The sequence below is a fragment of the Vidua chalybeata genome, chromosome 21, assembly GCF_026979565.1.
Source record: "Vidua chalybeata isolate OUT-0048 chromosome 21, bVidCha1 merged haplotype, whole genome shotgun sequence".
Taxonomy (NCBI): Eukaryota; Metazoa; Chordata; class Aves; order Passeriformes; family Viduidae; genus Vidua; species Vidua chalybeata.
In genome coordinates, this window is record NC_071550.1 from 6,943,108 (window position 1) to 6,960,749 (window position 17,642).

Consider the following 17,642-nt stretch of genomic DNA (forward strand, 5'->3'; position numbering starts at 1 on the left):
ACCACACACGTCAGTGTGACAGTTCTCACACTGCTGTGTAGGAGCCTTGGCTGTGTGCTGCCTACCACAGATCTTTGAGGATTTATCTCCATGTATAAGTTGGACTTGGCCCAAAAACTGTGATCTTGATTTTAAAAAGTGCAGAGAGTTAAAAAAACCTACAGAGAATAGAGAATTTGGATTTTATTTTGCCTTCTAGGTTTTTAAGCCTTAGCTGTTGCTTGTCTCAAACTCTTCTTGCCAGCTGTGCTATCTAGAACCACACTTCTTCCTCCTCATTTTAATCTGAAAAGCTGGGGTGCTCACATGAACATCCTATTGAAGCAGCAAGCACTTTGGAGTGAAGGGGAATAAGCCAGCAAGTGTCAGGAGATTTGTGCTGAAGCCCATAGAGACTGAAAAACTCTCCCAGCCACGTGTGCATTTACATAATTACATGGTCCTGTTGTGTTTCAGAAAGACACTTGCAAACACAGCCACGCAAAGTGGTGGGCAGGGAAGTGCTGGTGAGCAGCCCGTGGCACTGTGCACATGGAGCCATGGCCATGGGGGAGCAGGGAATCACAGGGAATCACCTGTGTGCAGGGAGTGTTGTCCCATGGGCACGGAGCCAGAGCCAGAGTAACAGAGATGTGTGAGGCATCAGCTCTGTGTGGGGAAGAAAAATTATTTCTTCTTGTCCTGTGGCCTGCAGAGAGTGCAGAACCTCCTCTCCTTGCAGCAGCAAGGGCAGGTTAAAAATATTGTCCTGGCTTGTCCTCTTCAAAATACCTCAGGGGGAAGACAGCCCCAAAACCTGAAAGCTGTGCTGCCTTGCCTGGTGAGGTCTCAGTGTCTGTGCACAGAGCAGCAGAGAAAGTGCCTTTTCCCAAAAGCCTTTTTCCCTGGCTGTGCTCTGCCCTGCTCCCCTCCTGCCCTGCCTGCCAACACACACAGTGACCCAGCCTGCAGATCCCTGCCCTGCTCCTCGCCTCTGGCACTGGCTCTGCCCTTTGCTAAAGAGCTGTGCAGCCTGGGATGCCACCACGGAGTCTGCAGGGCTGGGGGCAGAGAGCCACACGATGGATGTGTTCAGACATAGCTACGAACTGTCACTGTGGGTCAGGCCACAGATCCATCAAGCCTGGGATCCTGTCTCTAAGCATCACAGAGAAATGGGTCTGGAAGGACCTTGAGAGGTCATTTAATCCCTGCCTTTTCCCCAAGGCAGACTCAGACATACCTGTGTCACATCTGACAGAGGTTTGTGGGGAACCTGGAAGGTCTCCCGTGATGGAGGATTCACACCCTGAGCAGGCAGCCTGTGCCATGCCTGTGCCTCCTCTACTTTTATAAAGGAGCCAAAATCTTGTTTGCATGTGAAGCCTGTGATTTTTTGTTTTATCTGTCAGGGGGTAAGGAACAAATTCCCTTCTGGTTTGTAGGAAACTAATACGAATTTGAAGTCTTACCTCAGTTCAGGATGAACTTTATGTATGGGAAGTGGAAAGGGATCTGTGTTCTCTGTTTCTGCTGAGTGTTGTTAAACCATTTATGGAAGACACATGGAGCAGGTGGAGAACACAGCACCCTCCTCCCAGCATGGGAGAAAACAGGCATCAGCATTCTGTGTGCATGGGAGGTGTCTGAGAGGGGTCTTGCAGATAATGACCATGCTGGAGAAGTCGCCATTCCCATAAGAAACTGGAAATAAGACAAAATCCAGTGGAAGTAGTTAGGGAGAGAGTTTAGAGAGGACTGCAAGAGTACCCAGGGCATCTCATGGCCAAGCACCACGCATTGAGCTGAAGGAGGGAGCTGAGTGCTTGGGGAATGCCACTTGTGTGTGTGGTGCTTGGAGCTGCTGGGAGCTGAGCACTTTGGAAATACAAGTCTGGGACAGACCTGCTCCCACCGTGGTCAGCTGAGGAAGAGGGGAAAGCCTCACGTGCTCCAGCAGAGCAGATGGAATGTGCTTCAGCAGAGCAGGTGGGAGTCTGGCTGGATGCTGGAGGGCTGTTTGTTTTTAATATCTGGCCCTGTTGGCAGAACTGGTCACTTAAAAACTGAGCCCATGCATTTTTAAAGGGATATCAGACTCGGTCTGGCTATGGAGAATTAGTGGAGCCACAGCCAATTCTCGCAGTTAAGAGCTAGACTGTGCACACACTCTCCCAGAACATTCTGTTTTACTGAAACCCACAGGGGTAAAATCTCATTTTGTGGGCTCCTTAAATTGACTCCGAGAATCTCTAAAGCTGTTGGGATTTTGTCAACTGTTTAATTCCAGCATAGAAGCCTCTTTCCTACCAAAAGATGTCTCTCAATTGCTCTTTGCACTAGACTAGCCCAAGGGAGGCACATATCCTGCATTAAGGATATCAATCCTTTCCTTAGAAAAGCAGCTGATATGGAGCATGGGAATTTTCTGTGCAATCTTCTCCTTCAATGCCCCTTTCCTTCCATACTTTTTTAGGTTGGCTGGTTTTCAGTTCGTTGCTCTGTCAGGCAGTTCCTTGGGGCACTTGTGATTTTGCTGAGTGAGGTTTGACCCCTGCTCTTCTCCCAAGGCTGATGGCAGCAGATCTCAAACCAGCCATAGTGACCAAGGGTTTGGAGGAGATGTGAAATCAGCTCAGAAGACTTCACCCACCCCTAATTGAAACACTGTTGGCTGTTTAGTGCTGATTTCCCTGGTGTCCTGCAGTGTGGGAACATGCACACATCACATTAGGGCCGTGTCATTTACACTGGAAAACCACCAAGGCAAAGCCACTGGTGGTGCTAAGGGCAGCATAAGGCAAAATGCAGAGTTTTCTCCTTTTTGCAGGTGATGCTAAAAAGGAAGGAACATAACATCACAGAGGAGTCTTCCTTCTACCTCTACTGAAGTCCAGAGCTTGTCAGCAGCAAGCCCAGAGCCTGTTGCAGTGAGCAGGGCTATTTTATATTCTGCATAAGCAGAATTGCTGTAGAACCTCAGAGCTGATGGTATCTTTCATAGGAAGCCTGAATCCAGGTCTAGCACCCTGGCATGGACAGACAGTTCACTGTTACAACCCCCAAAGTCTTGTTACCTCCTTCCATGCATTTCATTTCAGTGGATTTTAGGTCTCTTTCTTGTAAAACCTGGACCACTGATTTTCCTGGCACCCTCAGTCAAGGCTTACACCTTGCATGTGGCATTAGGAGGACAGCAAGCAAAGGGGGAGATGTTTTATATTAAATCATGAACAGTAGGAGTGGATACAATTGCATTAGGGAAGCACATTAGTCAGCATTGATTCATACTAATAAGGGTGGTTTAGGGGGGCCTCTGGCAGGAAAATGCTGCTTTGATCATTATCTGTGCACACTGGTGCTAATGCAGAGAGGATGGCAGATGCTGAGAGTGGTTTGTGGGATGTCTGAATATTCATTATCACCGTCCTTGTTGATATTCCTAGTCATGAGAGCCTGGGGTACGAGGTACTGCAGGAAGGCTGGAGAACAGATGAAGCTCAGCTTGGCTTTGGGACTGGGGTCCTGCTCAGACCAGAAAACATCCCTGTTACCACTGAACAGTTAACAGCTTCAGCCCACTGCTTTGAAGTATGTTGTCATGTTGTCCTTTTTTTTTTTTTCCTTCTCTCAGAAATTATTTAGCTACAAGGCAAAGCAAAAAGTGGGCTGAGCACTGGAATACTCCATGCAAATTGCCAGGCAGAGGCATTGACAGGAATTTCCCTGATGATGCTGCTCAGTTGAAGCAAGTTCAACTAAAAACCAAAAAAAACAAAACAACAACAACAACAACAACAACAACAAAAAAACCCAAAACAAAACAACAACAAAAACCCCCAACAAAATAAAAACCCAAAAAACAACAACAAGAACAATCTTTCCTTAAAAGAAAAATAAAAGGCTTTGTTGTTCAGTGTCAGAGGTGGGAGGCAAAGAGGGACAAGGTGAGATGGGCTCATCCAGCTGAGCAGAGGCTGCCACTGCCAGTTCTATGGAAAACAGGGACAGGACATAGAGCCTTGGGAAGAGGAGCCCACAGGTAGAGTGGCAGAGGGGTGACACAGGCAGGACCTGGATTTTTGCCCCAGGCTCGTGGTGTGGCTGTGGGTGAGCTCATTCCTGCGTGCCCCGATTCCCTCCCCACCCCCTGAGAGAGGGAGATGAGGAGATGACAGCACTTGCCTGCTCTGCATTGCTGGGCAGACTTAATTAAAAGCTGCAAGATGTTTGGACATAAGGGACAGCAGCAATATAAAATGGATGATCACACGGGGCTGCAAGTGGAATGTGCATGTGCAAGAAGAAATGCGTATTTTCCATGCGTGGGAGTTTAATTCCATTTTCTGAAGTGACAGTGGGGACAGGGAAGTCTGGCTCTCTGTGTAAGAGAGCAGGGAAACCCTGGGGTATAAAAAGGAGATCTGTTCCCCTTGTAACTTCTCTTGCAGTGGGACCAGTTAGAGGCTGCCTAATTTCATGAAACCTGCAAATAGAGAATCCTTCTGAGACCTCTGTCAGGTCTGCTTAAAATACACCAGCAGCTTCAAAACTTAGTGGGGGAGGTGACACCAAAGCAGCCACTCCTGCCCATCCCTCCCTCTGTAGAGTGACAGGACAGAACCAATTGCTCACATACACTTGGTACAGCAAGTTCCCAGATAGTTAAAAAGGAAAAGGAGCTTCTGAGACAAGAAAGGTTGGGAATAACTGGCTGCACAAGCTGGACAGAAATTGGTTGGGGTGCTGCCTGGGGAAAAAAGCTGATTTTTTTTTTTCTCCCAAAATGTTGTTTCCTCAGGAGAACAGTGCAGATCTAGGGCAGGTCAGTGGAGAGGTGAGAGGTGTCTCCATCCTTGGTGGCTTTCAAGGCTTGGCTGGACAAAGCCTCAGCTGATGTGCTCAAGAGCTGGTCCTGCTTCAAGTGGGAGGATGGATTAGGGACCCCTATGGTCCCATCTAACCAACATTTGTGTTATTTCCCTCTTTCTCCAATTCAGAGTGGACACTAAACTGTGTGCTCATAAAGGGATTTGCACTGGTGAATGCATTCAGCCACACTAGAAATTTTTATTTAGTCCTAGAAAACCCACAAATCTGAGCAGCTACGTGCTCCCTGAATGTGTCACTCCCTTGGTGAAGAGGAAGAGAAGGATCCTGAAGCCAGCATCTTTGCTGTGTACATAGCACGGGCTACAACAGACTTAGAAATGCATATGCTGTTCTGCTGCTTGAATTTTCCCTTAGAGGAAAAAAAAAATAAAGAAAGGAGGAAAAAAGATTAGTCTCACAAAACTGTCTCACAAAACTTTCAAAGTTTTATGGCGCCACAAATTAAAAACAATGAGCCAGATTCTCTGTGACATAAATACGTGAAACTGTTGACTTCAAGGTAAATTCACCAATTTATTAGCTGGAGAATGTGTTCCAGCACACCCAGCACTGCCCAGTGCACGCACAGCCCCAGGGTTTGTATGACTGCCTGCCCTGGCTGGGAGGACAAGGAGCTTTTATAATTTCTGAGCAAAAGCAAATTGTGACTCTTACACCAGGCACTGAGCTTGGCCAAGCTGGTCAGTGATTGTGAGGGTCTTATGGCTGGTTTTGTATCAGAATCACAGATCACAGAATTGTTTAGTCTTCCAAGATCAAGTCCCAGCTGTGCCTGAAGCCCACCTTGTCCCCAGCCCAGAGCACTGAGTGCCCCATCCAGGCCTTCCCTGGGCACCTCCAGGGATGGGCACTCCAAACCTCCCTGGGCAGCCCCTGCCAATGCCTGACCACCCTTTCCATTAAAAAATTCTTCCTGATGTCCTGCTTTGGCACAGCTTGGGGTAATTTCCTCTTGTCACTTGTTACTTGTCACTTGTCACTCCTGTCAGGAAGTTGTAGAGAGCAAAGAAGGTCCCCAGGCTAAAGTTGACTCCAACCTACAGAAGTTTGGCCTTTCTTAACTGGAACTTCCAGGCAGATTTCATGCAAAATTGTGATTTCCAGAGCTGAGGAACTCACCTGGCAGAAAAACAGTCTGACAGATGATAAAGAAAAGAAAAAAAGCAAATTTTTACCTAGATCACTTTCTGGTCTCATTCATTCTGTGGCCAGGGGACAGCAAAGGGACAGGATTGTGCAGATGGAGGCAGGAGGGTGACAAAAGGGGACAGGTGAGGCTGCTCTTTCCAGCAGCAATGTGCATTAAAGTTCTTTTAAAGTGGTTGTGAAGTTGTTTTGGTTGTGCTACGTTCTGGCACAGACAAAATCTTTTAGAGCTGCTTCCATCATCTTTTCTGGCTGCTCTTCTCTCCATTCCTCATTGGCTGTTTTTGCTGTCTCTTTATTGCATTGAATTTAATCTACTGGTCACTAGAGCAGTACAAAGAATTGATTTTGTGGTTCACTGGTTGTACAGAACAAAAATAATATTAAAAATGGGTTGATATGAAATGGATGTTTGTTCAACTTTTCAGTAAAATGAAAAAAAATCGAAACATTTCATTTCAGGCTCAGTGAAAATTTTAAGCCTTGCCCTTTATTTTCACTTTATTAATCCAGTGATTTTTTTTTCCCCGCAATTTTTAAGGCACTAAAGTTCATCTCAAGACATGAAGTCAAGTAGTGCCACTTCAAAAATGTCAGAAGAGGAACATTTTGATTTTGAGTGTATTGTGTTTAGCTGTTTGTTCTTCAGTTTGAATTTGCAAGGAGTTTTTATAACCTTGAGTTAGGGAAAGACTGAAAAAAAAAATAAAGACTGACTGTTGTGTTCACTCTGTGACTTTGAAATCTTGAAATTCCCTAGGGTCCAGCTTTGATTTTCCCTGGGTTCAGCATCTTAGGATAAAGAAAAAAAACAATAATAATTTCCCCAGTATGGCTGGGCAAAGGAGTGAGAGCCAGGATGAGCAGCAGGAATGCAGCTGTGCCTGGGAAGGCTCGTGGTGCTTCCCAAACCCAGGCTGGGTGCAGGGACCCGGGTGCTGTGACAGTGACAAACTGCACGGCACAGCTGCGCTCACAGATCCTCTCTCACACACCCTGGCAGGTTTTCAGTCCTGTTCCACTTGGCTGGATGTCTGAAGCATCCAAGAAAGCACTGTGAACGTTCTTCTCAAACAGCATTGAGGTGATGCTTAGCTCAGGTATGAATTGATGGGCACTGTTAGGCCTTTTAATCTTTGCTTAGGGTTTTTTAGTTGTGCTGAAGTTCTGCTGACAAGGTTTTCTTATTAGGGTTTTATGCTATGTGTTTAAAGGGGACATCAAATTTTTTGTTTTCCAGTCACAGGCAAGGCTTTTTTAGGAGAGACAGCACGGCAATTGAAGGACAGTGGGAGCTGAGATGAAAGGAGGTTCTTTTCTCCGTGTGGGATGAGCAACGGAAATCCATACAGGCAAAAATACAGAATCTCCCTAGTTTATATAATGCCTGTAAACGAGTGATGTACACTGATTTGTAATCAGTACATGCCGTGTAAATAAATGTGTGTAAACCAAAACCTGAAATCCATTTCCACAGTGCATGTAAACAGTGAAGCCTCCTAGTGTTGTCTTCGATGTAAACGCTCATCTAAAAATGACATTACTACACGTTTATGCAACTTTACAAAAGCCACAATTTACATTCCTGTCTCAGCAGCTCTAAAAGCAGTTGGCAAACAGGAACCATTCAGTGATGGGCATGAACCAGACAATTCCATCACGCAGCATCTCCTTCAGCCCCAGCCTTCATTCTTCATGCAGTGCAGGGACTGCTGTTGTTACATCCCCTGCATAATGCAGCTCCCTGCACATGTGCAGCTTTCCACGGATTTGCATAAGCAGAATAAAGGCAGGAGCAGGGGCTGGCAGGGAATGGCTGGGGCTGAGCTGTGCAGGGCTGTGTCCTGGGGTGTCTGAGCAGGCACAGAGCTTGGCCCTGGTCAGGCTGGAGGAGCAGCTGCTCTGGCTGCCTTTGGATTCGGATGGCGACGGCTTGGGAACATCCCTGGCAGCTGCAAGGCTTGACAGAAGGACATATCTCGCCTTCTCTTTGGTATTGTTGAGAACAGAGGGTAAGAGGAAGGAGAGGTGGCACCAGCCTTTGATATGCCAGGAGCTGCTGAAATGTGGGAGCAGGAAATCTGTCCAGGCTCGGGAAGGGCAGCCCTGCATCGAAGGCAGCAGCGCACGCCCGGCCACAGGGACGGCGTGGAGGCAGAGCAGTTGATAAGTTCACATTCTGAGGAGGCTCCTGTGGTTAGGACACACCAGTTCCTCTGGAGAAAAGCACTCCTGTGAGCTGTGTGCCTGGAAAGGCAGATCAGTGCCTGCCTGCCCTGCCTGCTGATCCAGGGAAGCTCTTAGCTGGGCTGGCCGAGTGCTAGCACAGATCTCCAGAGCTGCAGCTTCCAGCAGGAAAATTCCCCGTCTCCATCCATAACAAAATATTTTGATCCTCCTCCCAGTGAATCCCAGAAGCAGCACAGAAATATTTTATTCACTGAACCTTTCCAAAGAAATCTGCATCCTGCTGGGCTTGGACAAGGATGTCCACATCCTGTCCCATCGGAGACCTCCTGCAGGGTGGGGGGGTGTTCCCCTCCACATGTCAAGTGGAGGCTGTGCCCAGCAGGGCTGCTCCCAGCATGCTGTGACAGCAATGACTCTGCACATTCATCTCAGATTCCTCCAGAGCAGCAGACTATGGTCCAGTGGCTTGGGAACATATTTTAAAAGCTAACAAGGCAAAGAGAAGCTTTCCTTTCACTCTCGTTCTTAAGAAAAATATGTTTAGCTGTTTTTTTAAATTATTTTTAATAATCTTATTAATTCTGTTTTCAAACCAGGCAGATGCTTATTTCAGCAGAGAAGCCTGTTACATTAAAATAAAAAAGTTATCCTGTTAGATAGAATAATTTTGTTCAGGCACAAGTAGCATTGGTAGAAGATATTATAGGGTTTTTTCTTTTTTATTTCTGGATCCCTCCAATGTTTCCCTTGGGTTACAGAAAGGATATTTTTTTCCCCTTTCTTTTTTGCTGATTGCTACCCACCAGGCTCTGTAAATGGAACAAGAAGTGTCCACCAGGACAGCTGCAGCCATCCAGGCAACTTTTCTGGGCTAAGCTGCTAAAAGCAGGTACAGAACCCAAGGACACAAAGAAAGCCTGGAATCAGCTTTGCCTGCAGCAGGGTTTGGGTCAGCCCTTTGTGGCAGGATCTGCTCTGCAGGCAGTGTGATATCAAATATTGCTGTGCAGAGCCAGCACTTCCTTTGTGCCGCTGCCCACGTGTGCCCGGGAAGGAGCTGACACAGCACCCAGGTGTCCTGGCACAGCCCAGCTTCCCTCAGGAGAGCTCTGGGCAGGTGAGACCTGCTCTGCTCCAAGGCACGGGGCTGATGGAGGCAGCATTTGGCTGCCAGGAGTGTGCACCAGGGCTCTGTTAGCTGGTGGCCAAGCCTGGGAGCTCTTGTGACCAAACCCCTTTCACAACTGCAGCTCTTCACCCTTCCAGCACTGGCATGGTGACCACAAAGTCCTTACAGGAAGCTGCTGTGAGGTTTCCTTCACTGTGGAATTATTTTCTTCCTGGTCAAATTCATCCCATCAAGTGAAAACCATGGAGAGAGGGAGGAGAGGAGATGAGTAGGGATTGTGTTTACATCCACCCAGCTCTCTGGGATGATGCACTGCAGTGCAGGCTGTTGGCGGCCGCTGCCTCCCCCTTCTCCTCCTCCTCCTCCTCCTCCTCCTCCTCCTTCTCTCTCCCTGCCAGACTCCTCGCAGCTGCCTGGCTCTGGAACCACTATTCCAAGAAGACAGAGATGCTCCCCATCCCCACGCTCTGTGGTGTGGGAAAGCCTCTGACCTGCTCCAGCACCTGCCTGAGAGGGAGCCTTGAGGTCTGGCAGTGGCAGCTGCCAGCAGGGCCAGGCTGGGGCTTCCAGAGGGGTGGGATCCTCTAAAGGATCTGTGATGTTTCTAAATCAAAGTCCTGCTGACAACACAGAGCACTAAATGCCTGCCTGGGGATCTGCTCCTACAGTCATGTGACGACATCAGAATTTAAGCTTTAATTAAGAAATGAGTGCAGGCAGGGAGGGAAGAGTCTCTAGTCCTTATGGCTACAAAAGAAAGCTTGGAAACATGACCTGAGTGCAACCAACATCTGCTTTAATGTGCAGATGGCTCCCAGCAGAGGGGTGAGCAGCCGGGAGAGGAAGCCATTCCATCAAACCCTCAATCAGGTCAAGCCAGCTTGTGCTTCTGCTTGCAATGAAAGAGCTTTTTTTGGAGAGAGAGTCCAGAAAAACTGTGCTGCAACAGAATTAAATAGAATTGTGGAAGGCTAGAGAGGCTTGGGTTGGAAAGGACCTTAAAGATCATCTAGTCCAGACATGCTGACATGGGCAGGAATGCCAACCATGAGATCAAGTTGGTCAGGCTGTCCTGCAGCTTTTCTGGGCCAGGTTTCACAGGAAAAATGTCTGGTGGTGTGAGAGCTGCCTAACTGAACCTGCCAATGGTGCACAGCACTTTTTAGGCAGCAGCATGGAAATTCTCTGCTCTGGGATTGGGGCAGGAGGTGTTTTGCCTCCTGGAGTTCCTTAGCCCAGACTGAAGGGACGCCTTTAATGCCCCTTGTATCCACACCTACTGGCCCCAACCCCTACAGTGTGCTTTCTCCTGCCATCAAGTTTCAGCAAGGGTAGGGAACAACCAGGAATTCTAGAGGCCAGTTAAGGAAAAGCCTCTGGATACTCTCCATCTCCCAGGGATACACAAGGCTTGTTGAAGGAGAACCCCATTTGATGGCTGTGCTCTCACCAGGGTCAGGAGACTCCAAAATGCTGATATTGCAACAGGCTCTCATTCCCCTGAGTGAGTGTCATGGAAAAGCCCCTGGAAGAGTTCCCCTGTTGCTTACAGCTGCGACCAGTTCTGGACTCTGACTCAGTGAAGCGTCCTGACACTGGAGCTTGTCATTCCTGCAATAAAAGTGTCTCTTGGCAAGCTGCAAACACAGGTTTCATGGGCTGGTAGTGACTGGCAGCTCTGCTGCAGCGTGGGCTGGGTTTGAGTGCTGATTTGAGATCTGAACATCACAGAGCACTCGGGGCATTCAGGCTGGATGAGGATGCACTGACCAGTGAGGGACACTTCCACCCCACGGCAGCCTGCAGGTGGGAGAAGCTGTGTTCTCTCAGGAGGGCAAAGGTGTTTTATTGCTTGTGCATCCCTGTAAAATTGTTTTCATTTTCCATGCATCCCTGAAAGGTGTTTTCATTGTCCATGCACCCCTGAAAGGTGTTTTCCTAGCCCATGCACCCCCAACTCACTTTGCTTTCTGGTTATTTCCTTTCCAGCAAAGGCAAACATGCCCAATGAGTATTCAGCATTAGCAATGTCAGTGTTACCTTCCAGCTCTTGAGTAAAAACCCCAGAAAGAACATTACTTTTAACTTCCCTCAAATGTGTGGGGCTGTCCCTGGGGAGTGCAGGTGCACAGCCAGGGTTAGGCTAATCAGAGAGCTTGGTACACAGGGAAAAGCGTGTGTTGCATGGTTAGGAGCAAGCGGGAAATACAGGAATAAGACAAGGAGTTTTTTAGCTTCATCTGTGATTAAAGCAAAATGAATAGTCCCACACTCCTTGTTCTCCTTGTTTTCCTTCCCCTGTGTTCCTCCCCTTCTCCCCCATTCATGTGCAGACTGTGAAAGGTTCAGATTCCCCCCTCCCACCCATAAAAGACTCCTCTCTGTTCCTTGGGAGTATTTGATATTTGGAGTCTGTGCTGTACTGTTCAGCAGTGAGTGTTGCCAAGTCACATGATGAACTGTATCTCAAGACTATTTAATGTCTCTTCAAAGCCCACACTTTCAGAGTCCTGTGATTATGTAAATGTCTCAACTCAATTTTTAAAGTAAGTTTACGGCCCTCATAATTGCAGAGGAAAACTTGATAATACGACTCCTACATACTCAGAAAGCAGAAGGCAAAAAAAAAAAAAAAAAAGAAAAAACCCCTGAAGTTTATCAGATTTTAAAAGTCTCATGAATTTTAAAACCAATCTCTTAATTCTTTTTTTGAGCTTGACTCATGATTTTCAAACTGTCACCAGTGTGGCTGTAGGGATTGTAAGGCTGGTTTGTTATCTTATTAGGTAACTTACATAAAATATCCGAGCCCATGGAGACTCAGAGATGGAGTATTGCATTTCAGTGCTCATCTGGAGACAACGGTGTCTTTTCTCCTGTGGAGTTGCTGAGGATCTCCTCTTAATCCATGTCTCCAGTCGCTACTGCAGCATAAATATTTCCCCAAATTATATTAATGTTAATCATATGAATGAGAATAGCCATAATATTGATCTTCATAATACTTAGGTTATTAAATTTGAGTTTGAAGGTAGTTTTGTGGTGCAATTCATAATAGCAAATCTCCTCAGCATGCATAAGCAGGGAGAGCAGGTCACAGAGCAATAGCACTGCAAACCCAGAGAGAAATATATTCCAGAATCTTCCATCCTACCACAGCATTGCACAGGGAACAGGAACTTGTGGCTAAGTTAGCAATGCCACAGCTGAAGTTCTGCTAATTGTTTGATGACCTCAGATAAACCAAATCGATCTGAAAGGAGAAAAAAACCTTTGAATGTTGAAAGGAATTGTGCCATTATTTCTATGGGTGTATGCACCACTCATGGGCTCTTTATTCATCACAGAATCACTGAATGCTTTGGGTTGGAAGAGATCTTAAAAAAACAAACAAACAAAAAAAAAAACAATTCCAACCCCTGCCATGGGCAGGGACAGCTTCCACCAGACCAGGCTGCTCCAGGCTCTCATCCAGCCTGGCCTTGGGCATTTCCAGGCGTGTGGCACCCACAGCCATACTCCTGGAATGTTTGCAGACACAGGAGCAGGGGTGCTGGTGTGATGAGATGAAGAGGGATCTCCACTGTTACTTGCCTTCCCCACGCAGGTTTACTCAGGCTGTGTCATTGTGTTTAGGAGCCACACACACGGAAGGGTGGGGAGGTGACAGAGCCAGCAGGACACTCTGAAATGACTCTGTACCCACAGAACCACTGATGCTCGAGGTGCACGCAGCTGTTGAGGTGTCTGCAGCATCTTGCACAGCCTACAGAGGATTAAATGAAATCTGAGAATGCTTCCCTGTGAAATGACTCCGTAATAAGGGACAGAAATTACCAGCTCTTGCAGCACGTAAAAAAGAGGAGCCAAGAGTGTGCAAGAGGCTGAATGCTACTATATAATAAGCTTACAGGATAATTGCCAACTGTACTTGGACTTAATTTTCTCCTGCAGAAGAGTCATAAAAATAAGTTTATTGTTTTCACTCCAGGGAACTGAGATATTTGGATCAGGTCTTTAAAAAGACAGTTTTTATCTCCCTCTTGAACATATCAGTTCTGTTGGTGACCATCTCCTGCACAATTGTGAGTTAGCATCCAAAGGAAAAGATTTTCTATGCGCAGTGGCAGTCTGTGAGCTGGCACAGAAGCATTTCAGCTCCCTGTCAAGGTCTCACAAGTGTTTGTAACACTGAAGTAGGATTTTCACTCATACTGGTAGGGATTGTGCACTGAAAGAGGAGCAGAACTGATGAAATTCTACGAGGGTAGAGGGAAACAAATAACAGAATGGAAAAGTCTTTGTATTTTAGGTGCAATAACATTGTCTCGATGAGGTGGAAAAACATTTTCTCCACAGTAAGGTTTTGTCAAGATGCTTTATTTTGTTAGCAGTAGAGTGTTTCAGGCTGATGAATTGGGTTCAACATATTTTTGATATCCTAGCCTCTCTGGTCACCAGCGACTGTGGTGAGAACAAGAGATCTAAGGAACGAGCTATTTTGACAAAATTTTGTCTAGTGAAAACATTACAAGCTGTTCCAGATTCTTCCAGCATGGAACAAAGCCAGATTCTGCAGGCCTGAAAGCAGCTACCGAAAGGAATCCTCTCCTGGGCAGCTCCAGCCACAGCTGAAGCTGGAGCTCTCCCAAACGTGAGCGATTTAAGCTTTGTCTGGAGACACAGAACTGCAGCCCTTACCAATTACAGATGAGTTATCCTCAGGTGCCACGGGGAGAGTGCACAGGGACTGAGGAGTAAAGGATTAGCCAGCGCACACAGAAATATTGAGCAACTCACTACTACCTCCTATTGTGCTCGTGCCAGTGGAAATCCTTCTCAGAACGGCATATTTTATTCAATTTTTAAGAGCTCTCAATTTTTCATTTAGGAAGGGAAGCTGGAGCAGCCTCTGATCCGTAATCAATCAGCCCACCCTCACAGGAAAGCTCCGAGGAAGAGCTCTTGCTCTTTGGTCCTTTATCTTCTCTGAGAACTCACAGAAATTGTTATTTCTGAATGGGATTGAGAGTGAGGGAGAGGGAAAAGCACAGCCAGGGCAATCCTCAACTAAATCTCACAGACCTCCGTCCTGCAGTAAATATCCTGCAGTAACTAACCCTAGGGACAATATAAGGACAATATCCCAAACAACATTTCTCCATTTCAGATATGCTTGGCCCAGACTTAAAAAAGGTATTTAAGCACATTGTGTGGGTAAATAACTGCCTAAGTACCAAATTCTTGTAGATTTTAGGGGGCATTAGAAAATCAGGAATTTTTAAACAGGATCTGCTGCAATCTGAAATGAGGCCATCCATAACATAAGCCATGAATTTATTCTCCCTGGTAATAAATCACTAGAAATACACAGTGATAAAAGGAGGAATAACAGACATGGCTCAACCAGGGATCTCAAAGCTCTTTGCAGCCATTAGAGTTCTTTAGGATAGTGGAGGAAAAGGCTGGGCTTTGTTTGTTTGTTTGGAATGAATAAATTAATCATTAGTAAAATATTATGCAGTTCATAAGATATATTATTCACTAGCTATTTGTCAAAATAACAGCTCAGTCATATATCATCAGAACGAAACATTTTTAATGTGTGTATATATAGTCCTAAGATGATTTATTCAGGCTTTTGGTGTTTTAGTTATTGACCAGTTAAAGCTCCATTCCCTTGGGAGGCAGAGATGTGGAAAGTTGGGAGCTCTTGGTGACCTTGGACCATCTCTTTTTGCTGTGGTTTTGTTCAGGACCTGAAAAAAAGCCAGAATGTTGCAGCATCTGGGTTTCCCTTTGGCACTGCCTCAATAGATCAGCCTTAATTCTGATTATCTCTAGCCAATGCTAGTCTACCTCAGGTAGGAAAATCCACCCACTTATTCAAAATCAAACTGTAATCTGACTTCTCTGCATCCTTGCAGGACCAGTGTCTGACCCCAACCCCAAAGTCCTCATCCCTTCTGAGTTATGTCAACTGTTTAGTGTCTCCCCACCTCACAGCTGCTGCACAAGAGGGTTTAGGGCTCCCAGCTCACTGCTCCATGTGATAAATCACACAATTTCAGAAATACTGGGGGAGAACAGAGCAGTCTTTTACCAGGTCCCTCCCAGCTCCCTCTCCTGTGCCAGCGAGCTGGACTCCTTCCAGAAGTGCCTCAGCAGAGTGAAGCTGCGTGACTGACACTCCCCAGCCCCCCTTGTCATTCGTGACCGGCATCCCAGAAGGTTGCAGCTCCTTCCAGGCCTTTATTGGAGTCAAACATTGCAGCCTCTCCCCTGGGTTTTATTAGGGAAGCTGGTGCCAAATCACCCAGCTCCCTCCTACTCGATAAAAAATGTTTATAACCCAGTAAATTCTAACATATCAGCAGCTTGTTATGGAGGGAAAAGGTCACTGGGAGAGAAAGGGGAAAAAAAAAGTTACCCTTCCATTGGAAATGCTGGTTGGGTACAGACGAAGGAGTCAGCACCAGGAAAATATCTTTTGATATGATAAAGTCTCATAATAGAAAATGTTGCTGCAATACAGGCCTCATTTCTACAGATAAATATTTAATATAGATCACTAAAGATTAATCGAGTACAGAAAAGTGTCTCTCCTATGGTTGGTGTAAAGAAAACATCTTCTCGTTAATTTATTATGGAGCCTGAAATGAGAAAAATCCTATGGAGAGAAATGCAGGGTACGGTTTCCATAGAGAAGCAGAGCACCACACCAGAATTTATTTAGTGTGTGGGAAGAAGACTTCCCAGAGCCAGCTGCAGCGTGGCGTTCGCGTGATAAAAGATCCCAGTGTAGGAAGAAGCCTCGCAGAGACACTCGTCGTGTCTTGCTGCCCTGAACCCTGCACGTCCCAGGGGTTCCTGAGACCTGAGGAGCTGTGGGCATTCAGAGCCTGCACGAAGACTGTGCCATGGCAGGTGTAACATCCCAGCTGCTCGCTCAGCAAAGGGCATTCAGTCCCTTTGGAGTGAGGGGCTGCCCCCAGCTCACCCTGGAGGCTCCTTGCTTCAGCCAGGATTCCTCACAGCCACGTCCCTCGATGGCTCCAAGGCACTGTGGCATTTCACAGTGCTGGGCAGTAAGGAATTCAGGTGCTGCTGATGATTCCCATCTCCCACAATGCTGGGACGTGTTCAGTCTCTGTGATGGGTAAAGGACAGGATCCCTCTGCTTTCTTCCACCGTCCACAGAAACCATCATCCCAACCATTTTGCAGCATTAAAAAGGACAGCGACAGAGAATAAATCATAAATAGCAGCAGATACAGTATGAGGGGGAAAAAAAGAGGCAAGGGAGGAGAGATAAAAGATCCAATTTCAGCTGAGACTGAAATGGAACAAAGAGTCAATGAGATAGAGAGATACACGAGGGCTGTTCCAGATGGCCAATTCCACTGACGTGGAGCCCCTGGCACCACCAGCATCTTGTGATGAGCTTAGGGGGTACCTCTTGTTTTTAGCTGAAGTGGGCAGGAAAATCCAGCAGACCAGTCTGTGCTCAGGAAACAGAGGAGCTTCCTCCTGAAATGTGTATTCTAGAGAGCAGAAACTGCTCTGGAGAGAAGGAGGCTGGAACATTTTTCCACCTCTCCAAGAAGCCAATTACACCATGTGTAGTTGTTTTTCCAGAGGTAAAACTTCCTTTTTCTCCTTGATCTTTCTCTGTGGGCACCTCCCCTGTTTAGGGAATGTTTTTGCCAAGCAGTTGGCAAAATGTGAGTCTGCATGTTCAGCTCTCCCCAGGAGACAGGCCGAGGGGAGGAAGGTTGAATGCCACCAGTCAGGCCCTCTGTGCACGGCTGGGAGGTGAGCAGGGGATGGAGCTGGGAGGAACATGGCAAAACTATGGCTAGAAGGGATGGTTACCTCCATTTCTGTGCCATATGCAGCTCCAAGGGTGTCTTCTGGTTGAATTTGCAGGACACCATGAAATCCTAAACCTCGGGGACACTGGGGGTGCTCGTTGCACTTTGCATGTCTCAAGTCTTGACTGCTCTCAGAACCCAAGGAACAACCAAAATCCTAAATAATAATTTTTTTCTGGTTCTATCACAGGCTGTTGGACTCTATACAGGTGCAAATGAACAGCAGCTCTAACCTGGGACTATCTAGAAGAAAGACCAACAGATTTTTAATAGCAGTGGGGACTGTTGCAGTCATTTAAAATGAAACTATTCTGTGTTTAGAACATTTATTTGTGGCATATGGCATGGATCTGGCCAGGAGAATTGCAACAGCTAATTATTAACAATTATCCCACCCATCCCACCCCCAGGATAACCCAAGGCTGACCAAG

General features: G+C 46.7%; 1 protein-coding gene across 1 annotated transcript in view; it reads left to right on the forward strand.

The window, feature by feature from the left end:
- Positions 1-17,642, forward strand: part of BRINP1 (BMP/retinoic acid inducible neural specific 1) — an 88,968-nt gene that overhangs the window by 29,380 nt on the left and 41,946 nt on the right. The window lies entirely within an intron of this gene.